Genomic DNA, 23,877 nt, shown 5'->3' with positions numbered 1-23,877 from the left:
TTTTTATATTTTTACCTCTCTTTTCCATATTGCTAATTATTCTGATTCTTTCAGAACAAGTCAAAACCTTCAATGAGACTAGATTTAAGAATGCAAGTTTCAGGATCCCTCTGAGTTTTTCCATCTCTTAATAATTATATGGAGTAACTGGAAACAAATGAAAGTTATAAAGGGAAAGTTATGCATAATACCCTACAGTCCCAAACTGCATTTCATAGGGGTGAGTCCACCTGCTGAACAACAGCTCCTCTCATAGGGGTAAAGGTGAAATAACCGTGATAGGAAAGCAGTCCTTCTCCCAGGGCAATGGCTGTGTTTACACTTTGTGCCAGGGTTTTTAGAACATCAGAGCAAAGTTATAAAACATTAAACATAACCACACACACACAAAAGGAAAAACAAACACAAACAACACTTGTGTTTCACCCAGCCATGTGCAACCATAAATCAAACTTCAAACCCAAGAACTGACATCTTAGCTTTTGGGAGGTACCAGCAATGGGGCTCCATGGGAACAAAACATTTTGATTTTTATTGTGGCATTTTTTTAGCCCTAAAAATAACTTAATGGGAGAGAGAGAAATCTGCTGAGCTGAATAAAACAAAACAAACTCTCTGAAAAGAAAATCACATGCCCATTGCCGAGATCACTACCGCTGATGGATGGTGACAGTTGACTCCTAGTCTGCATACCTGTTCTAAATAACACGACAACTGATGATGATAATCTGTCTAAGTTATTTAGTAGACATCACCCTATGTAGGGACTGATGGGGACCCCACCATGACTCGTCTGGGGATGGAGACAAATCCCTATACGGTGGCTAGGCTGTGTAATTAGAGGTGAGACTACTGATGCCATTTTTGTATCAGCTGTTCCCTGTTTCTGCCCATCCCTTCTGCTGTGACTTCTTCATCTTTTCCAACCCAGACTCCTGCCCTTTTGCAAAGGAAATGTTGGAGGCTGCATATCCTAATATTGAATTTCCACCACTCCATTTAAACTTCCCTCCGATAGCCACTATTTTCTGGGATGCGCTTTCCTCTTTCGTACTTCAGTTCTGAGAAAAACACTTCTGATCTTAACAACTTTGACCCACTCTCTGACTTTCCACAAACACAATAAAACCCTATTTACATTAGCTTGTTGTAATTAGGGTAAAAACCTGAACAGAACTAACAATACTGGGGAAACCATACGCCTGTCCTGTTTCTAAGATAGTTGTATCTGAGGATCAAAAGCATATGGTATTTCTAAATTTAAAAAATGGGGGGAAATTAAATTAGTAAGAAAGATGCAATTAAGTTGTTGATGAGCATAAATAATATTGGATAGTTCCAGGGTCTGGGATTTTGTTTGAGACAGTATTTTTGGAGAGGGTTTTTTTTCCCCATGGCTGTTGGTGATAATATATAATCTCATATGGAGTAATTAAGTGATGATGTGGGAAATTTGGTATTTGTCCCATGGACAGTGGGCATCATTAAAAGCTCAATATTTCTGGATTATATTGACTGCTGTGCTGAAGTATCTTCTGTTCTAGGAACATGCTATGATTAAGTTTGAATGAATTTTCAAAACTAATGGTCAATTTCATGCATATTCAGGGCCAGATCCTTGGCTTGCACATAACTCTCCCAATTGGGTCTGCACTGAGCACTGACTGGCCAGACCCTAGAATCTGACCCTGGCATGCTTAATCATAGTAAATACATGCACAAATAATCAGTTTTCTGACTGTATATTTGCATGATCAAATTACAGCACTGTACACAATCTTGATAATTATATGTGTGAATTATTTGCCTGCAGTTTCTCATGTGAATTTATATGGAAGCAGTACTGAAACTCTTGCCCTAAAAGTACTTTTTAAGTACATTAACCACATAAAATGTATTTTGTGCACCAAATATGTAAATATTTGATTGTACTGTATTGTGTTTTCTTATTCACAAGTAAAGTAAAAGATTATTTAAAAAATAAAAACAGTTTAACAGAGAGAAATGTTTCTCATTCACTGAAGCAATTATTTTCCCTTATTTCCCTAGTCCCTCCACACTTTTTCACTCATGTCCTTGCAACCTTCTCCTTCCAAGGTCTTTCTTCTGAGACTCTGAATGCTGCTGATCAGAAGGGTGAGATAAGATTCAGACAGACATTGAGTGACACGCCAAGCTAACCCTGAACTTTAACCCTCCCCCCATCTGCCCTCTCTATAGAGCCAATATTTTAATAAATGGTTCCCACAAAATGTTTCTCCTAGCTTGTGATGAACCCCAGGTGTGTTCTCCCTGGCTCTTCTCCCTTTTAGACAAAGAGCTAGATTCTTAGCTGCTGGAAATCAGCCTCGCTCCTTTGAAGCCAATAAAACTGTATAGATTCACACCAGCTGAGTTTCTGCCCCAAAAATTTTCTTACAGCCAGGGGCAAGGAAACCCCACTGAACTTGTATTAAACTGTATTAAATGTCCTTCCCTGGAAACATTCATACTTCGTTCTTGAAAACTATACTGTGCATGCTGCACACTGTTCAACTTGTGCATAGACCTAGTAAAAAGGTTTTTAGGTTATCCTCCGGCAGGAAATTATTTGAAAATACATGATACTTGAAGTAAGCCATTCAAAAGACACAACATTTGCTCTCTCAAAGCATTTTTATAGACCCAAGGATAAGCCATTTCCATCAGAGATGGTTTAGCAGTAGGGCTGGCCAAAATGGAAAACTGGGTTTCAGACTAAGAGATGTTTTTGGCAAGTCTGCTTTCCGCAAACTCTTGACTTTTTTGGGGAAACTAAAAACACACACACCGACAATTTTCAACCAAAAAATGAAACTTATCTGGTGTGGCCAAATTATTTTTAATTGTTGAAAACTAACATTTTTAATTTTTTTATTTGTTTTCCACAAAGACTCATTCTTACTTGTATTTGCATATTTAGCATGTGGTCCAACTCCCCTTGGAGTTTCCCTTATTTATCTACCAATTTATAAATGACAGGGATCGGTCCTACAAACTGCCTTGAAACTTGCCCGACATAGACTACTTGGATTATAAGCTCTTTGTGGCAGGGATCCTCTTTTTGTTGTTTGTATGGTGCTAGCTCAATGGGGCCCTGGTCCGTGACCGGGGCTCCTAGGTGCGACCTCAGGACAAATAATAGCGAGGCTGTGGTATGAGTAGGCGTGTACTAATAAAATGCATTAAGAACCTGCATTTGTGATTATATACCGCCTTCTCACTGAAATGATTCCGAGACACTTTACAAACAGAGATCACTTCGTCCAGCCCCAAAACTGCAGCCAGCTCTAGGGTGAAACATGACACAGCTATACTATGTGGTACTTTAGGCACACTATGAATATGAATTGTGTGAAAAGGTAGAATGTAACTGCCTTCATTTTGAATTTGGTCAGGACGTGATGATTAGCATCCTGACTATTTGACTGAGGGCAATAAGGTCATTAGTAGCGATGTAAATTCAAGACCTTAGCTTTACACCTTATCGGAATGAGATCCCTGCAGCAGAAAGTGTGCTCTGGCACTACATAGGGAAATTTATTTTATTCTGACCCAGCAGGAAAAGTTCTATCTCCTGAATGATCACTTCCTGCAGCAGATTTTTTTTCCCCAAGCACTGCCCAACCCTGCCTTAATCGTAAGATCAAGTAAAAGGTGTATGTATCTTCATTAAAATGTTGGTTGTGGCTGGGTAATTCATTTCTTGTAAGGATTTTGGGCCAAAGCAATCCCTGAATCCTTTACAGTTATTATTCTTGACAGATTTAGGGGAAACCATTTTAACTTCCCAGACTGCATTAAAGTTTCCTTTTCAGAAACTGATGTGCAAAATATTGCAAATAGTTTAACTGGATGCTCTAAGCTAGTTGTACCTAACTGGATTGTTTCCAAAATTGCAGCTGTGTTGCTCAAGTGAACAGTAAGAACCCAGTTTTACTGACAGTCATGATTATACTGTATGTGATGCACAGATAGGTTTATATATATATATATATACACATTTCTGTTTTTCTGCACCTGAGGAGGTATAGCTGTGTGGATAACACCAGTTGCTGCCAACCCAACATAATAAAATGAAAATATTGTATTATTTGATAACTGGTTATATCTAACTATTTATGCAATAGCCAACCAATGAGCACCCCTACTTATTGACTAGCTGAAGTTGTATTCAAAAGCTCACTAATAAATAGTTTATAACTTGAGGAATAATGCCATAGTATTTTCAACACTAAGCGTATGTCCACACTTAAAATGCTACCACAGCACAGCTGCACCTCAGCAGCGCCTCAGGGTACAGGCTACCTCACCAATGGGAGGGGTTCTCTGGTCAATGTAGGCAATCCACCTCCCTGAGAGATGGTAGCTCAGTTAACAGAAGAAATCTGCCATCGACCTAGCACTGTGTACATGGAGACTTAGTTCGGCTTAACAATGCAGCTCATGGGTGTGGATTTTTCACACCCCGGACCGATGTAGTTAAACTGACCTAATTTTCTAGTGAGGCATGAGTATTGTTTTATAGTCTGCCTTGTTTTATACAACTGCCTCTTGTTTCATATCCTGGCCTTAGTTGAAGGTGCTAATGCTCTCTCATCAAAACAGCTGACACGACACAGATTTGTCATGGCTAACATTCACATAGCAGAGCCACTTTTTTCTCAGCTGAGGCATCTCAGGCAGCACTGTGGCCCACCAGCTTTACCCAGAGCATGAAAAGAGGCTTTCCCTCTGGGCTGACTCCTCTCTTCCAAGTATGGTACGAAGGCTTGCACTTGAGGGGAGCCTTTGTAACAAAAACATACAAGCACTTCCGCTTGCTAGTGTCTCACTTTGGGTCATCCATTTGAGTGCCTCAGACCCTTCTTACTAAGCACACTGCAGTGGTTTCAGGCATGTGAGGTTGGGATGCTCCACTTCCTTACCAAGCTGAAGTAGGCCATCGGATTTGTAAGAGGTCTCTCTGAGCATAAAAATGTTTCATCTACTTCCAGTTGGGGAAGCTCTAAAAGATTACAAATAACTTGGGAATACCCTTGTCAGAGGTCTGCCAGACAACAGCACTCTGGTGTCTTGTCTTGCCCAATTAGTGTGAGCAGAATGGGTTACCAGAGCAGAAATGGATGGCCCAATTTGCCATAAACATCTGGATGTTTTCCAGAGCAAGAAACTCTCAGCACATTCCAGGCAAAAAGAATGTAGTGTCCAGAGTCCAGCTTCTTCGGGTAGGCAGAAGTGTCCCTAGACCCTTCTCAAAAGAGGTCATCTACCCTTCTCAAAAGAGGATTCCATTGCTGAATCCATTTGCCAGCCTTCACAATCACAAAACTCTGAAATTTTTCTCAATATTCCTACGTACAGCTGCAATAAGAGAAGACGCATTTTAATTCCGTAGGTAGGAGCATGGTTATTAGGCAAATATAAATAATGTGGAAAGCAAGCAGGCCAAATGCATGCACTATCCGGTATTTTCAAATATTGCCTCCCTTGGCAGTTGTGCTTTGGGAGGGCCTCAGGTGTAGAAAAGCCTGTTTTTGCAGCAGCTCAGACAGGATGTGCAGACCATCCTGGTGGAATTCCACCCTGAATGGGCTTGAATGACTCTGAGCAATAGAAAGCAACGTGAGCGGAAGCAACCAAAATGCCATTTCTATCAAGCACAGATAGCTCTAATAATGTGCACAATTCTCAGGCACGATGTCCTGATGACATGAATACAATTAAAAGAATGTTCTATCAGTTGTCCATTTCTAATGTCCAAAAATAATAAAGAGTTTCTTTGAACATAAAAGGTCAACTAGGCCTTACCTGAATGCGATAAAATGTTCCAAGAGGGTAGGGAGGGAGAGAGAGAGACTTTAGTCTGAAGTCTTTAATAAAGCTCAAAAGTGAAAACAAATATCTTCATACCCAATAGGTTTTTTTGGGGGGGGGGCCAGTTAACACTTTTTAAAAGAATCTAGAAACATGGTTGAAAAACAAGTAGATATTTTCTGCACTGATGGTTTTTAGTATCTGTTTTCAGTTTACTAGTGATCACATCTAGTTTGTTGAGCTGAGCACCAACCAACGGTTGTTCTGATGAGTCTCAAAATACTGGTGTGCCTTTGAATGACTACACATGTTCTTTCCTCAGGAGAATGATAAATAGTCATGCACTTAATAAAAGGCAAAATCCCAAACATATTAGAATTTACCTGTCCGTCCCTTACTCATGCAAAATTCCTGGCGGAGTAAAAACTGTATTTAAAAACCATCATGGTAACTCCCTGGAACATTAATCTCTTACTTGGGCCAATATACCTTCTCAAAGCAAACAAAACTTACTAAAAATATGTATTCTTTTTCCTGTCAACTACAGTCATATTACGGGGTTGCTCGTCACTAGAATAGGTACCACATTTTTGTTTTATTATACCTTAGTTTGAGAAACTACTACCTCCTGCTTAGAACCAGGATACAGAGTTAGTATTTTATTTATTTTCTTCCCACTGTGTTGACTTCCTGTATCAGCATGAGAACCTGAAATGGACCCTTGTAACCATAAATTCAAACTAACCTCAGTTTTAGGATTTTTCCTCACAACATTTCACATGCAGTTGTATTTGCATGTGCCAAGCAGAGACGTAGGTACCCCACTCCTTCTTCACATTCTTTAGCTTCCTAAGTAGCATTTGGTTTTGAGGCCAGTGAGCTAGATTTTAAATCCCTGTTGCTGTGGATGATAGGGTGAGATGAGAGATGTCAGAATTTGTAAACAATTTGTACTGTTATACAGGTGTTTTGGGCCTCATTTCAGCAAGTTACTTAGGAACATATGAGTATGCGCAAATGTTGCATCTTCAGGATAGTTTTTCTTCAGTAGTATTTTGTATAAAGATGTCAAGGTTTTCTACTGTAAATAAACTGTGTAAGAAAACTGATGTTTAACATGTTGGCAAGGAGCAGGCACAAGCTTCAAACATTTGTTTCTGTTTATTCTAATATACATTTTTAAAGTAGGAAGGGTTACAAACCTGACAGTGCAGATGGGGAGAAAAATGTGAACTGTCTGTCATCAACAGTAATTTATAACTACCAGATAAAATGTAGTAGAGATCTAGGCAATATTTGTTTTATTTCATATACCTATGCACGGAAGCTGCTAATACAGAAGTTTTTTTCATATTTCAGAAGCTATATTCCTTATATATTTTAATCACAATGGTAAAGAATTGACCAGATACAGTACCTAAACCTCTTAAAGTGTTCTAAGTTTGGAAATTATTTGTTTTGAAAATGTAGGTCATATTTATATAGTGAGATGTGAAATAATCCTCCCAAACCTGGGCTCATCATAAAAATCCATTTATTTTCTGTTTATATTTGAATATAGCTGTCTACAAGAATCCAAATTAATTTGGAAATATCTTTTTTTGAGGGGAGATTTATGGGGGGAGTTGTATTTAAATCCATACAGAATCAGAAATTAGAGATTTAAAAGGCTTAATAATATGCAGTGGTTTTGGATGGTCTATTATAGACCTGTTATTATAGTTTAAGAAATCTGAAAAAAAAAAAATCCTTAGTCTGACCCACTCATTTTCTAGAGCTAATGCTGGTTACTATTACATACTACTCAATAGATAATTAATTTTATCACTCTGATTTAGACCAAGAATAGATTACAAAAATACAGAGGCTTCTTCGTATTCTTCAGCCTCACAAGTAGCATTTGGTTTTGAGGCCAGTGAACAAGTCTTTAAACGCCTGATTGCTGTGGATGATAGAGTGAGATGAGAGACGTCAGTATTTATAAATAGATGTACTGGTGTTTCAGGCCCCAATTCAGCAAGTTACTCAAGGACACATGCAACTTTAAAAACGTAAACAGTCCCATTCATAGATTCCAAGGCCAAAAGGAACCATTGTGATCATCCTAGTCTGACCTCTTGTATGACATACCATAGAATTTACCCAAAATAATTCCCAGTGCAGATTTTTTAGAAAAACATCCAATCTTGATTTTAAAATTGTGAGTGATGCAGAATACAGCACAACCCTTGGTAAATTGGTCCAATGGTTAATTACTCTCTAGCCTCAGCCATTGGATCACGTTATACCTTTCTCTGACAAGTTGAAGAGTCCATTATGAAATATTTGTTTCTTATGCAGATACTTATAGCTATAATCAAGTCACTCCTTAGACGTCTCTTTGTTAAACTTGGGGTTCAATCTGTTTAGTTTATCACTAAAATTCATGGTTTTTAATCCTTTAATCATTCTCATGGCTCTTCTCTGAACCCTCTTCAATTTTTCAACATCCTTCTTGAATTGTGGGCACTACAACTGGACATAGCATTCCAGCAGTGCCAAATATAGAGTAAAAATAACACCTCTACTCCTCCATGAGATTTCCCTGTTTATGCATCCCAGGATCGCATTAGTTCTCTTTGAGTCCTATCCATTAACCAATTTTTAATCCATTTAATGTGTTCCATGTTAATTTTATATCATTCTAGTTTTTAATCAAAACGTTGTGCTGTACCAAGTCAAACGCCTTACAGAAGTCTGAGTATATTATATCAACACAATTACCTTTATCAAGCAAACTTGTAATCTCGTTAAAAAAAAACAGCAACTTAGTTTGACATATTTCCATATTTCCATATTTTTCATGTTGATTAGCATTAATTACATTATCCTCCATTAATATTTTTATTAATCGCATCCCATATCAACCGCTTCATTATCTTGCCCAGTCAGACTGACAGGCCTATCATTAGCTGGGTCATCCCATTTACCTTTTTAAAAATTGGCTTAACATTAGCTTTCTTCCAGTCTTCTGGAAATTCCCCAGTGCTACAAGACTTACTAAAAAATGACATGAATGGTCCAGCAAGTTCTCAGCCAGCTCTTTAAACTCTTGGCTGGACCTTGGACACTTCTGCCTTTTGTGCATTATTGATAATTGATCATTTTACCATTTCCATCTACTAATGGACCAATACCACTATTAGGTTTCTTTATGTTCCTAATAGATCTTAAAAACTCCTTCACTACATTGACTACTCACATGCTTTGAGTTACACATGCCCTTAGATGTCTCGCAGAATCAAGACCTTAAAAGCTCATGTGAAAGGGGGAGACGGAATAAATCTGATAAAGACGCTGGTGTTCTATTTTATTGTTTGCACCTTTGTCTGATGAAAACAATATAGAAAGAACAAATGAACCATTTCTAGCTTCTGTTGAAGTTGTTCTGATAACAAAAGATCACACTACTAAAGTCAATTATTGTACATATAAGGAGATTAATAAATATTTGGTACAATGAATTATCTGCAGCTATTGATAAAAACAGAAAAAAATTATAAAACTCTGATAAATAATGACAAGAAAACAATTTGGTGCTGCTGGATTTGTTTTACTGCCTGCCAAAAGGTTTCAGAAGAACAATTTTTGATGATATGATCCATAGAAGAAGCCTATCTGTTTAGGAAAGCAAGGTAAATAATGCCAGATAAAACTAGTGTGTACTGGATTTTCATCTCTCTATTAATTTTGGAAGTATTGTTTGTAAAAGTGAAATTGCTGAGAAGTGAAATTCTATAAAATGTGACATTTCCTGAACTAATAAATCTTTATCAGTGTTATCTTATGCACTGTGTTAGTATTTCTTGTTGCATGTTAGAGATAAAGTCAGCTTGTTTTCTTCTTTTACAGCAGTATGGAGTCCTAAAGAGAGAGATGCAGTGGACAAGTAAATTCTGCATTTAGCAGGATTAAATTGCAGTCAACCTTCCAGCATAACCTGTCCTAATGCTGCCAGATTTTCAAGAGTTCAGCACCCAGTTCACTGGGCACATCTGAAAATCTGTCCACTTAGACTAATGTCTAAATTTGAGCAGAGCTCTTACAAAAATCTGCTTGATTCAGAATCGGTTGAGGTCAATGGGAGCTTTAAATTGGCGTCAGTGGGCAATGATCCCCCTCTTATTGTGGGGGAAGAAATGTATAAGATCTAGAGGCGGACATAGTCACACCCTCCATCTAGTCTTCTGTGATGGTCGTGAAGATTTTGTCCACTGCTGCCATCCCATCTTAAAAATGTTAAGGGGGTCATAATACACGAGTACTTAGTTCACTAGCTGTGGCTTTTTGAGCGTATTCCCTTGGGAGTGGTGGCCATTTGCTTCCCACTGTGGTATACAGCAGATGGGATTTGAGCGCATATGGCCTCTACAGCCTAACAGGAAGCCTCACTCTTCAGTTTTGATAACAAAGCTAATTTTGATTGTCAGAACTGAAGGTGCAAATTAACTTACTTTTTAGTGAAATTGGTTTGGATTTTAAGCCTGTGGCTTGCATAATTTCAGAGTTTGCTTACTGGGGGGGTTGCATGTATACATTCATGGCAAATAGATAGCTATTACATGATCATCTTCTTTCTTGCTACTGCTCTAGTCAGGGTCAGCACCTTTTATAGCCTTCTTCCAAAACTCATGTTTGTACACCTAGCTGTCATGCAAATTGCTCCCTTTAAAGTTCACTGATATCCGGTCCAGGCTTGGGCCTCCTCCTTGGTTGTCTTCCATCCACAATCATTACAAGAGCCATCCTACCAGTATAACTCTGGTTGATATGGACATGTCAAGAAGAAACCCAAGCCTCCCTCAACTTATCTTCAGTTCGGGCAACCTATATTGGCTCCCACATAGCCTCAATTTGCTTCCTATCATGGAGTGTTCCACCATTTGACCATCCCAACATCTTCATTTTTGTTGGGGAAAGGTTACTGATTTCTTTTCTTGTGGCTGGTCACGTCTCTGTTTCGTACACTAGGATAGATTGAATTATATTTTTATACACCCTACCTTTTAACTTTATTGGCATCTTTTTATCACAGAGAACTAAGGTAAGCTCCCGCCATTTGCACCAAGCAGCTTTGGTATGATACAGGAATGAGTCAGGCGGGCATCATTGTCAGCAACCATTGAACCTATATATTTAAATTCTTTCACCTTTCTCAGAATTTTGCCTGTAATATCCTTTATGGTTGGTGCTCCTCAAATCTTACCAACGTTCACAGTAAGCCCAGCCTGCTCAAAACTATGTTGCCACTGGTCAAAGTTGGTTTGCAGGGTCTCATGGTCTTCTGCACATATCCCTAAGTCATCAGTGTACCCTACAAAGGTGACTCCGTTGTATATTCTCACTTATCACATCCACAACAACTACAAATAAAAAAAGGGCCTAATACAGAGCAATGTTTCCTGGAAATTCTCTGTGTAGCCCCATTTGGTTTTGACATGGATAAGATGGACATATCCTTCTGGCATATATCTCTGTTGCAAACTAATTCTCCTAATTCTCTTTATACATAATTGCATATCTTCTCCAAGTCCACAGAGACCATACCCAGTGGCAGTCCCTATCTCTATCGGATGAACTTTACAGGTCAGTTTCCCAAGCCTGGTATTGTAGGTTACATATATCCATTGTATCCATGTTAGCACTACTCCCGCATAATAGAACTTCAGCTGCTATTCACACTATATTCATTCTCTTAATCAAACATTGCCCATTCATCTTTCATTCGCAATTACATTATTTTAAAATTAGCATTGCTTCATAGCAGAGAACATCAATAATATGTGGAACATCCGATAACTGAATATCTAAATGCCACTCTTAAACTCACGGATATTGTTCTTTCCAGGATACAGATAACAGGCCTAAAACCTTACTGAATCCTTGCTCCATATGCTTGGGGATGTAACATTGGTTTTAGCAAACCAATTGTAAATGGAGTAGCTAATGCACAGAACTTGGGTTCTGAAGTGGCCTTCCCTTGTAACTATCCGATTCCATTCATTGCTGCATTGTTTGGAGAGGAATCTCCATTTTGGGGGGTTAAATTAAAATTAAACTCAGCAAAAAAACGAACACACACACACACACACACAAGAACCCTGTAAAAGGAATATTTAGTTCCGGTGATTGAGAGCCATATCTTGGTTCTTGTATGGGTGGGGGAAATCATATACCCAACATACAGTCGGTGGTGGTAGTAATGGCTGGGCAGAATTGCAGCCCCTACAGTCTGGGGAGTACGGGAACTGCTCTCTCCTTACTCCCCTGGGATATATGACATCCCAGAAAGAGTAGGGAGAAGCCAAAGCCATATCTTCACTGAGTTATGCACTCACCTATGCAGGGCCGGCACAACCCATTAGGCAACCTAGGCGGTCACCTAGGGCGCTAACATTTTGGGGGCGGTGACGGCAGTGGCCGGATCTTCGGCCGCCCCGGTCGTCAGCGGTATTTCTGGGGCGGGACCTTCCGCTGCCGCTGTCGGGGGTGGTATTTCAGGGGCGGGACCTTCCGCCGCCTAGGGCGGCAAAAAAGCTGGCATTGCTCCTGCACCCATGGAGGAAAGTAGTTAGCTTTGAATGCCTAGGGCCCCTGGAGGTATTCTGCTTTCCCAAAGCAGAACATCTCTGACTCGTCCCCTCTGAGGTGGGGCAGCTCTGCAGAGCCCCACATTATGGGCTTGGCCTAAGTAGCACAGTCCAGCCATTACTGGCAAACTGTGAACAGCATCAGCAGCTGGAAAAGCCACTTCATAGTTATAGCAGGGTTTGAATACTGAGCAGGAACATGGAAATCTGTTTCAAACAAACAATCAGTTACATCTGTTTTTTAAAAAAGAAGTTTCCAGCATTGTGCTGCAGCCTATCCTGAGTGTACAAATGGCTCCACTGTGCTGACAGGCTGAGTCACTGTTTTTTAATGAAGCATCAGCCTTCCCCCAGCAGCTAGAATGATCAATAAGCTGAGGCCAGGTTACTAAAAGTGCTGCAAATATTTAAAACAATTCAATAATGTGTGTATGTGAGAGGGAATGAGAGAGAGACAGACAGACAGACATATAGGACATGGTTAGATTGGGGTCATCTGATATTTTGTGTGTGTATTTATATAACACACACACACGTACGTGCATACACACAGAGATGGACCTATTCCAAACATCCCTAAAATTTGAGAGGTGCTTGTCACGGAGCATGGGGGAGTCAGGGCCCTGCACCCCCCCACTTCCTGCGATTCACCGTGACTCTCAGCCAGCCAGTAAAACAGAAGGTTTATTAAACAACAGGAACACAGTCACAAGCAGGGCTTGTACGTACAACCAAGACCCCCCAGCCAGGTCCCTCTGGGGGGCAAGGATCTTAGACCCCAGACTTGGGGTTCCCTGCCTCTTCCCACCAGCCCAAAACTGAAACCAAAAACCCCTCCAGCAGGCTCTCTCCCCTTCCTTCTCTCCCCCTCTCCCTTTGTCCAGTTTCCCGGGCAAAGGTGTCGCCTCGCCCTACCCCCATCCAGGTACCATCCCTCACCTAAAGTCATCCCCTGCTGTCCCATCCCATATGCAGACAGTGCTAGTCAAACGACATTCCCAGGTCAATCCACCCCGCTCCCTACTGCATCACAGTGCTTCTGAATCGTACCAGGATCTGAATTTCCTATGTCTATAACCCACCCCACAGTTCCAAACCTCTCTGGAATTTGCATTTCAAGGTCACCTCAGGTGAGTAAGAGAAGCAGACTTTGGGGTAAGGTCATTCTTGGGTTTTATAAAAAAGCTAGGTTAATAAAACATCTATGTAATCCTACTCCATAAGTAAGGCAGCTAGGATTTGGGCCTTTCTATGGTCCTGATGCTTCCACTCTTACTCACGTTGAGTAGGAATTCACTCTTAAGTCTTCAGTCCCCACTGGCCCACCTCATGATCCATTTACAAAGTTTGTGCTGAGGTAGTTTTGTTATCTTTGTAGTATGAATTGGGAAGTGTCCAACCTTGTATTCCTTGCAACCCAACACTCCCATTGAAATCAATGGAAGATTAAGGTGTCCAAGGAATAAATGATCTGATCCTAAAGAAGCAATGAAGAGATAAAATAGGAAGAATGTGGTGACTCTTAAAGCTGAAAATATTATTCGTGTTGCTGAAAACTTTGTGGTGTCTGATCCGGAATGTAAAATTGGTTTTCTGTGAAAGTTGCATGCTACATGTTATTAGACTATAATATTCTTTTATGCATGGAGTTTACTAAAGTAAAATTGCTGATAAAAGCAAGTACTATGTTTGTGCACTATTTTACAATAGATCTGATAATACGCAACTGTTCTTCAGGGCAGTATTGGGCTTATAATGTGCATAGAAGTCATTTGCATGTCAAATATGTGCTGAAGACATATGTTTTATGGATACAGTACATTAATTGATAGCTATGAGGTAGCAATCAAAATTTAAATAGAATTTGGCTTAATTTACTGTACAGATGTATTGCATATAATTTTAGGAAGCTGGACTCAATTTATAAACATATCTTTAATTCATGAACGTTTAAATAAATTCCATTTGTAGTTTAAAAAAATTGTGATTAAAAAATTATGCCTTCTCTGAGTTAGAAGTGACTTCATAATTTAACTTTCTCCCCTGTCCCCAGTGAAAGCTGTGCCAAGAATGAGACCTCTTATTTGTTCTGAAAAACATTGCTACTTTTCCTCTTCTTGTAAAATAATAATTAGTTGATTGATTACTTTCAACATGACAATGGTACCTTGTAGTAGTTTCTAATAAAACCCAACTTGGGTTAAAGGCCATATTTCATTTCGTTATTGCTATTGGTGCCTGACTCACATATTTAAAGGGCCATATGCTGAAGCATAGGTTGAAATGCACTGTTTCTAGTTATGCATTTATGGCATGTATATGATATTTATACAGAGGAATAAAACTTTTATTCTAAAGCTACTTAACCTTATGCCAACAGCAGACTCAGGCAAGGAAAGATCTATGCTTCAGGCTGATTCTTTCACTTTTACCCATGTGTGGAACTCCCAATGACTTCCTTGTGAGAGCCATGCATTGCAGAACAAAGCCCTTTGTCTGAAGTGTGAGTGCAACTGATCCTCTCCATGCCATTTTTAGATCCCATGTACACAATGACATTTCATACAAAAGCATTCATCTATTCTCATGATAATGTTAATTTAACTTGACCAATGTTTTGTCTCAAATTCAAATATATTGATTTGTGTGGATATGTATTAAGTTTTGGATGAGAATATCTGAATTACATCCAAATCTATTAGCATTCCCACCCTAATAAGATTGCTGGTTCCCTTCAAATACATCCCAGCCTATCTCCAACCATTCTCTATTATCTTAATGCTTGGTATTTTCTTATTGGCCTCAGCGGGTCCCATTAGAGGTGAATAATTAGGTGGCCAGCTACCACTTCAGATGGAAAGTCCTTGTGAGAATGGCCTGCTGCCCTTAGCCAATGTCTTTTCCTTACATGGTGGCCCATAAACCCCCAATACAGGAGGCAATCAGATGACCTATCCATTCTATGCCCTTTTGTACCTGGCAGAAGAACTCAGCAACCTATCCACTACGTCCTACTGATCTCAGCCTTCTCAAATGTGCTGATGCTCCACTGAAATATACACTCCAGAGTACACCAAATTCCTGTAAACCTCAGAGCTTGCAAATTCTTCCTTCTCTCCTGACCAGTATCATTCCCTTTCTACCTGAACTGTGTCTATATTAGAGGTTTGATTTTTATTGATTTTATTTTATTTGCGGCAGAAAAAGTATGGCAAAGAATGACCACCAGTGGGTATATTTGATGACCATGCCATAGTAGGAAAATTCTACACTTTGGATTAAATTCACCCTCCCTCCAGAAAGCCTAAGTACGCTGGGTTTGTGTAGGAAACTAAGCAAGGATTTGAGAGATGGAATTCACCTACTGCCCACTCCCAACCCACTGCCACTATTTCAGTCTCTAGTTTGGAAGATCAGCCTCACCTCATATTGGGGACTTCCCAGCCACAGAGCCTGCAAAACCATGAATCTAGTATCCCTTTCATCATCTCACTGCCTTTAATGCCCCCCCCAACGCAGCCTGTCTAGGACCAGCATGGAGTACCCTCACTGCTATGGGTTGCGGATGCAGAAGGCCCTATGTGATCCCTCTACTTTCTCCCACACTCTTATCCCTACTATAAGGTTTAAATGGTGCTGGGTCTTTTTATGGTCTGCCTGGATGTAGGTTCCTTTTGTTTATACATGCACCTCCCCACTCACTTGCAGCCTCGGATTCACATATATGCTATCCAAAACCTAATATATTTAACTTCAAATCAATACACTTACATATGACTGGATGATTTTTATCTCCTTTGTGCCAGCTCATAAATCCCTATCAGAATATACTAAAATTTATAAACTCTCAAATTTCATTTGAAAACTATTTACGAATAATTATGTGTTTTCTCCATGTGGTTGCTAACAGCTTTTATTAATGGAAGCATATATTGTAAATTGTACTGGTTTTTCCCATGGCATAGCAGACTGCAATAGGGTATCTGACCTCTCTAAAGAAGGCATGGTGAGAAGTCTTTGAGGATATTAGGCTTGATAAGTCTCTCTCTAGTTTGCTGTGGTTAGGAAGATAATTGAAAACACAATGGGCTGTGGAAGTGGAAGGTTCTGAAATATGCTTTGCAAACATACATGTCTATAACATGTCACTTCTATCAGCAGTGGACATTGTCTTCACTACATACATGCAATTTTTTTGCTAAGGCATCATCTGCAGCGATTCTAATCATCACTTCAAAGGGCTGTATCTGCTTCAGACTTTACATAGAGTCAGACTTAAACAGACATTTTGAACGGCAGAATTGATTGTCTGGTCAGGTTCACAGTCTCTAATTTGTAGCATTCACTCAGTGAGGTAGAGTTTTGTCCACTAAGAGATTGTATAGAGAAATTACCCATCTATTTTATACTTGGACCTATGTTGGAGGAGAGGGGGGAATCCAGTTTAGCTATTTTAATACACAGCTGCTGTAAACTGGTACCAAGACTATTATTCTGGATGTTTTCTGGTCTGTTGAGCCCTAATGTAGCTAATCTCCAACAGATAGTGCTGCTCAGGGTTCCTGTAAAACAATATCTGCAAACATATTTATTAACCTTTGTTGTTTAGTTTTCAGCAAAGTGCAGGCCACCCTGCTGAACACTTTATAGCATTTATTTGCAACGCTGATTCCTATTAGATATCATTAGGTACACAATAATTATAATAATTATGTGCATTGCTTAGGCTACCCTGCTAAATAACAACCACTTTTATTCAGAAGTCATAATTGCTGCATCTAGACTTAACATGAAATCTAATTAGATGTCAGTTTACCCCCCTCATGCACAATCTATATTCACTGTATAGCTATGAAACCTGTCCAGCTGGGGTGAATTCAGCTAACCTTAAATAAATAAAGTAAATACTGTTTGTAGGGTCTGTCAGGTAAAATGTATACATTGGCAAAATTTTTACAAAAATAAACCTGATTGTGCCTGTGTACCTTTATGCTTCTGAGTGATCTTTAAAAGAAAACTATTTTGTTAGGGACATCATAACACTTTCCTACCTCAGAGGGACGTTTTGAGGGACAATTCATTGTTTGTGAGGTGCTCTGGTGGTGGCAGTCCTATAAGTATATTGCTGGATAGCAACAATTACCTTTAAGTGTAAACTATTTCATATTTCAAAGCCTTAGAGAGATGTGTGATTGAAGATTGTAATTGACTATCTTACTTGTCCATGTGCACAATTAAGGGAGATTTCAAGATTTTGAGACAATGATTGGACACAGGAGTGGAGGAGAAAGGGGGTTAATCTTGTTTTTTAAGCTATGGAATGATTCACCCACCCAACTCGTTTGATTCTTAGAGAGAAAAGAAAGCCTCCGAGCTTCCTGAGACACTGTCACATAAACCAGGTTTTCTCACACACACGCACACACAGGAGCGGCGCCAGGGGTTTTGCCGCCCTAGGCGGCAGCGCTCCTCCTCTGAGCATTCAGGGGACCTGGGTCTTTGGTGGTGGGAGTCCTTCCGCTCCGCGTCTTCGGGGCACTTCGGCGGTGGGTCCCGGAGCGAGTGAAGGACCCGCCGCCAAATTTCCGCCGAAGACCCGGAGCCGAATTTCCGCCCCCCAAATCCTGCCGAAATGCCACCCCCCCCCCCAAATCCTGCCACCCTAGGCGACTGTCTAGGGTCGCCTAGTGGAAGCGCCGGCCCTGCGCACGCACTCTTTCTCTCTAGAATCTGCACTATGTGTAGCTATAGTAAAAGTCACTCTAGCCATAGTGTATTTCATGTTTCTACATGTATTCCTGCAGAATATGTCTAGTGACAGTAACCGGCTCCCATGTTTTTCCATCAAAGCTGATACAAGTGCAAATGTGCTTATTTATTTGGGAACTTCATCTTGCAGTGTTGCAAGCTGACTCTATTGTTTACGGCATTGGCCTGTCACACAGGAAACCTAGCTTCAATTTCCTGTTCTGCCACAGACTTCCTCTGCAACCTTGGGCAAGTCACTTAGGGCTTGTCTACACAGTGGTGGCAAAGCGTGCCAAGGAGGTTTAAAGCGCTCCAACATGCTGCACCCTATCTGCCCCATATAGACCCTGCTGGCACATTCTCTAAAAGGTACCTAGTTTGCATTACGTGGCTACATTATTGTGAATTCGATTCCTTTTAGAGTATATCAGCAGGGTATACATGGAGCAGTTAGAGCGCAGGACATTAGAGCACTTTACCAATCACACCACTTTGCCAGCACCATGTAGACAAGCCCTTAGTTTATCTGAGGCTCAGTTCCCCATCTGTTATAGTGTATCCCTAGCTCACAGGGGTGTAATGAGATAAAATACATTAGAGACTGCGAGGAGCTCAGATACTACAGTTAGATAGATATCTAGCTAGGTAAGACTATTTGTGGGTAGGTAAGGTATACACAGATGAATATATAGTCCCTTGTCAGAGATTCCTTCTTACAATTTTCAACTAGCATTTGGACCCGCTCCCCTTGTAGTATTATTGAAACAAAGAAAACATCAACTTTTCACGTAGGTTTCCCATTTCTCTATTTTATTTGGTCAGTCGAGTCCTACATCCCTTTGTGATTCAAAGCATGCATGGCTGTTTAATGCATGTGTATATCCTCAGGCACTTCGTTTATCTTGGGTTGCCATGATCGAGACATACTCATCCAAGAGAAGATGGGCGACAAGTATTGACAGGCACAAGTTATTTGGAAGTGTGCAAAAGTAAATCAGCTTCAGGAGTTTTGGTGTATATAAAACCAATGAGCCTGGAATTCCTTAGAAGTTCTAGCTTCCCTGTAACTTTTTTTAATCAGCTGTGAACTATTCATATTCACACTGGTGAACCTGGATTTAGTGTGCATTTGATATTACCTGGAAATACTTAACAGTAAAAGACAGGAACATTGTAGACTGAATGGGCCAAATCCTTCTGACAGTTATTCCATAAATCCAGAGGTACTTCACTGTTTGCCAAAGTTTCACCATAATTTTGTCCCTAAGGGAGGAAGGCACCCAACTCCTCAAGGCCTCTCAAAATCTCAGTCCACATGTTTAGTATGTGCAGTTCTGAACTTCCAGTCATGTCACTGGGATTTATTATGTTCTCTGTTGGAGTTGGCTGCCTATCTCCCTTAGGCTGAATTGAAAATCTCAGCAAGGGAGGTATATGGCTAATAAAAAAAAGTGTTAAACAAATCTCAGTATATACAACACATTTTAAACCTCAGTGGTTTTTATTATGGACATATTTTGTGCCTCTTGGGCTTTACAAAATAGTCACTTGCGGCCAGATTATCAAAAGCATTCAGAACATTGTCCATAAGTGTCACAATGGGAGCTGCTGAGCACTTTGGAAAATCTCGCTCGAGTTTTGGTGGTGAGTTCTTTTGAAAATGTAGAGGGAGATTTTCAAAGGCAGAAATGACAGGCACCTAACTCTTATTGGCTTTCAATTTCATTTGACCAGTGCTGCAGTTACAGGTATATTTAAACATACCTAGTAGGACTACTCAGTGATCCAGTTTTGTTTTGGTTTTGGACTATGCTAAAACAACTATGCAGGGCAACTCTGCACAGATAAATATTAGGGTTGTCAAGCGATTAAAAAACTTAATCGCAATTAATTGCGCTGTTAAACAATAATAGAATACCATTTAGTTAAATATTTTTGGATGCTTTCTACATTTTCAAATATATTGATTTCAATTACAACAAGAATACAAAGTGTACAGAGCTCACTTTATATTTATTTTTGGATTACAAATATTTTCACTGTAAAAAACAAAAGAAATAATATTTTTCAATTCACCTAACACAAGTACTGTAGTGTAATCTCTTTACCAAGAAAGTTGAACTTACAAATGTAGAATTATGTACAAAAAAACCTGCTTTCAAAAATAAAACAATGTAAAACTTTAGAGCCTACAAGTCCATTCAGTCCTACTTCATGTTCAACCAATCGCTCAGACAAACAAATTTGTTTACAATTTGCAGAAGACAATGCTGCTCACTTCCTGTTTATGTCACCTGAAAGTGAGAACAGGCATTCACATGGCACTGTTGTAGCCAAGGTCACAAGATTTTTATGTGCCAGATACGCTAAAGAGTCATATGTCCCTTCATGCTTCAGCCACCATTCCTGGGGACATGCATCCATGCTGATGATGGGTTCTGCTCAATAACGATTTGGTTGATAAAATTGATAGTGTTAATGTAATCTTCGTAGGCCCTGTAAGGCATTTTGATTAAGAAACAAAATCAACATGGCACACATTAAACAGTTTAAAATGCCTAATAGGTTTTAAAATGTAATACTAAACAATTATAATTGGATGGGAGTGTTTCTAATAATATCCTGCAAAGATTGGTGCTTGGCCCAATACTGTATTTAACATTGTCATCAATGACCTGGAAGAAAAGTTAAAATCATTACTGATAAAGTTTGCAGATAATACAAAGATTGGGGGTGTGGTGAATAATGAAGTGAACAATTTACTGATACAGAGACATCTGGATTACTTGGTATGAAGGGCACAATCAGATAACATGTATTTTAATTTAGTCAAATGTAAAGTCAGACATTTAGGAACAAAGAATGTGGACCAGTGATGCTCAGACCTCAGTGGCTCCAGAGCCAGATTAGCAATCAGCATTACCCAGAACAGCCACAGTAGTGTGAATTCATTGTTTCATTTACTATAGTACTATGTATTCATATTTGAACAGTATGATGGGAAATATTTAGTGTGTGTGTGTATGTATATATACTATGTTATTAACCAATTGTAGTTGATAAAATAATACTTGGTCAGTCATTTTGCTGTGAGAATAATATATATATATATTGTTGACTGACCAAGTATTATTATTTTATCAACTACAATTGGTTAATAACATAGTAAAAGCATCCAGATTGGTTAATAACTTTGTGTGATTTAATTATTAACCAATCTGTGTGTTAATATTATGTGCTGTAAAGAGACCCAGAAGACACATTAAAGAGCCACTTGTGGTTCCTGAGCCTCAGTCTGAATATTGCTGATGTAGACCGTACTTACAGAATCGGGGAGTCTATTCTGGGAAGCAGTGACTCCGAAAAAGACTTGGGGATCATGATGAATACCCAGGTGAACATGAGTCCCAGTGCAATGCTGTGGCTAAAAGGTCTAATGTGATCCTTGTATATATAAATGGGAATATCCAGTAGGAGTAAATAGCTTATTTTACATCTGTTTTTGGCATTGGTGTGACCACTGCTGAAACAGTGTGTCCTGTTCTGATGTCCTTCAAGAAGGATGTTGAATATTTGTAGAGGATTCAGAGAAGAGCCATGAGAATGATAAAAGGATTGGAAAACGTGCTTTATAGTGAAAGATTAAGGAGCTCAATCTACTTAATTTATCAAAGAGACGGTAAAAGGGATTATTTGATCACAGTCTATAAGCACCTACATGGGGAACAGAAATTTGATAATAAAGAGTTCTTAAATCAAGCGGACAAAGATATAACAACATTGAATAGTTGGAAGTTGGAGCTAGACAAATTCAGACTAGAAAGAAGATGCAGCTTTTTAATAGTGGGGGTAATTAATCATTGGAACAATTTACCAAGAGTTGTAGTAGATCCTCCATTACTGGAAATTTTTAAATCAAGTTTGGATGTTTTTCTAAAAGATATGCTCTAGTTCAACCACAGCTATTGTACTTAGGATTTCCCTGAATTAATTCCATTCCATGATTACATTATACAGGAGGTCAGACTAGATAATCCTAATGGTTCCTGCTGGATTTAAAATTTTACTTGCATGGGACCTGATCCTGTGAACAGCTGAGAGCCCTACACTTTCATGGGAAGAGCTCATATTGTACGACTGAATTGAATATTTACTCAGATGAATGGTTGCAAGACGGGTCTGATGAATGGTATAACCACTAGCTATATATTACTGCTGCGCACTTTAAATTGCATTTTTAGTTCTGTTTGGCTTAGAGGTATAACACATGAGAATATAGGTATTTATTTGTGTGTGAATTTGCTCAAAACAAATAAAAATGGTATTGTTAATCATTATATTTATATGCTGGAGCTTGAATGGAGTTGGGCAGGGATGTGAAATTAAAATGAAAGTTCACATTGGAAAGAGGTCCTGCTTTATGGCCAGATTTTCAAAGATACTTGAATATGACTTCCACCATCTGAGCTACAACCAGAGCTGCATGGATAGACTTCGCCTGCATCCCTTGTGGTGGTCAGTTGACTTGAACAGGACTCCATGCAGGCCCAAGGGCCCAGCCACATGGATCCAATTGCAGTAGCAGGACCTGCAGTTACAGCCACAGGTTTGCATGACAAAGTTTTTCTTCCTGAGGTTAGAGACTTCCAAGTGAATACAGAAGCAAAGTGTACTTGCATGTGCAAATCAGTTAATAGCAACTTCATCTGCTTGCACAAGCCTTTCATTTTGCCTATGTAGGAGCTTAGCCATGAAGAATTCTGCCTACAGTTTGACATTTTTATCTTTTTGCATCAAAAGACTTCTTTTTGTGATTCTGGGAAGTGTGTGGGTGTGTAGCAGAGTGAACCTGATATACCTACATGGCTAAAGTCAACTTGGGGAGACAGAGACAAGCAACAGCTATGATTAGGGCTGTCGAATAATTGCAGTTAACTCACGCGATTAACTCAAAAAAATTAATCGTGATTAATCACACTGTTAAACAATAGAATACCAATTGAATTTTATTAAATATTTTTGGATGTTTTTCTACATTTTCAGATATATTGATTTCAATTACAACACAGAATACAAAATGTACAGTGCTCTCTTTATATTAATTTGAGTACAAATATTTGCATTGTAAAAATGATAAACAAAAGTAATAGTATTTTTCAATACACCTCATGCAAGCATTGTAGTGCAGTCTCTTTATGGTGAACGTGTAATTTACAAATGTAGATTTTTTTTTGTTATATAACTGCACTCAAAAACAAAACAATGTAAAACTTTAGAGCCTACAAGTCCCCTCAGTCCTACTCCTTGTTCAGCCAAACATTAAGACAAACAAGTTTGTTTACATTCACAGGAGATAATGCTGCCTGCTTCTTATTTACGACGTCACCAGAAAGTGAGAACAGGCACTTCATGTCACCAGAAAGTGCATGGCATTTCTGTAGCCGGCGTTGCAAGGTATTTACATACCAGATATGCTAAACATTCATATGCCCCTCCATGCTTCGGCCACCATTCCAGAGGACATGATTCCATGCTGATGATGCTCATTTAAAAAAATAATGCATTAATTAAATTTGTGACTGAACTCCTTGGGGGGAGAATGATGCGCACTCTGCCATATATTTCATGTTATAGCAGTCTTGGATGATGACCCTGCACATGTTCG

Source organism: Trachemys scripta, chromosome 13 (assembly GCF_013100865.1).
Source record: "Trachemys scripta elegans isolate TJP31775 chromosome 13, CAS_Tse_1.0, whole genome shotgun sequence".
NCBI lineage: Eukaryota > Metazoa > Chordata > Testudines > Emydidae > Trachemys > Trachemys scripta.
This window is presented reverse-complemented; position numbering follows the sequence as displayed.